Genomic DNA, 1,286 nt, shown 5'->3' with positions numbered 1-1,286 from the left:
GAGGATACAAAAAGAGTGAATTTAAAGAATAAAGAAAAAGGAATAAAAAGAGGGTAAAATAAATACATTTTCAGATGAATCTAAGAATTCACTGTGAACTATAAAAAATGCTAGAAGAAGTTCTCTAGAATGAAGGGGAATGACACCAGATAGAACTCAGTTCCTCAGTAAGGAATGAAGAACACCAGAAATAATAAATATACAGATATTGTTAAATTGTCTTTTATGTTTTCTTAATTTTTAAAAAGACAAGCAACTGATTAAAGCAAAAAAAAATGTTATATTCTGAGGTCATACATGTACATAAACTATAAGACTGATAGCACAGGGTGCCGCCTGTGGCTCAGTGAGTAGGGCACCAGCCCCATATACCGAGGGTGGTGAGTTCAAACCCGCCCTGGCCAAACTGCAACAAAAAAATAGCTGGGTGTTGTGGTGGATGCCTGTAGTCTCAGCTACTCGAGAGGCTAAGGCAGGAGAATCACCTAAGCCCAGGAGTTAGAGGTTACTGTGAGCTGTGACGCCACAGCACTCTACCAAGGGCAATAAAGTGAGACTCTGTCTCTAAAAATAAATAAATAAATAAAAATAAATAAAATAAATTAGCCAGACGAGGTGGCTCACACCTGTAATCCTACCACTCTGGGAGCCCAAGGTGGGTGGATTGTCTGAGCTCACAAGTTCAAAACCAGCCTGAGCCTGAGCAAGACCCTGTCTGTAAAAACAGCAGGGCATTGTAGTGGGCGCCTGTAGTCCCAGCTACTCAGGAGGCAATCACTTGAGCCCAAGAGTTTAAGGTTGCTGTGAGCTATGATGCCACAGCTCTCTATGGAGGGCAACAAAGTGAGACTTTCTAAATAAATAAATAATTGAAGAAAATAAAAGTTAAAGAAAAAAATAAATAAATTGAAGGCCAGGCATGGTGAGTCACATCTGTAATCCCAACATTTTGGGAGACATAGGCAGGAAGATGGCTTGAGGCCAGGAGTTTGTGGTTATAATGAGCTAAGATTGCGCCACTGAACTCTAGCCTGGGCAGTATAGCAAGATGCTATCTCTAAAAACAGAAAAAATAATTAATTAATTAAAAAGTTAAAAGTATTGTAAGAGGCTCAGCACCTGTGGCTGAAGTGGCTAAGGCGCCAGCCACATACACCTAAGGTGGCGGGCTCGAATCCAGCCCGGGCCCACCAAACAACAATGATGGCTGCAACCAAAAAAAATAGCCAGGCGTTGTGGTGGGCGCCTTGTGATCCCAGCTACTTGGGAGGCGGAGGCAGGAGACT

Source organism: Otolemur garnettii, unplaced genomic scaffold (genome assembly GCF_000181295.1).
Source record: "Otolemur garnettii isolate 467f Iridium unplaced genomic scaffold, OtoGar3 scaffold00294, whole genome shotgun sequence".
NCBI classification, from domain to species: domain Eukaryota; kingdom Metazoa; phylum Chordata; class Mammalia; order Primates; family Galagidae; genus Otolemur; species Otolemur garnettii.
This window is presented reverse-complemented; position numbering follows the sequence as displayed.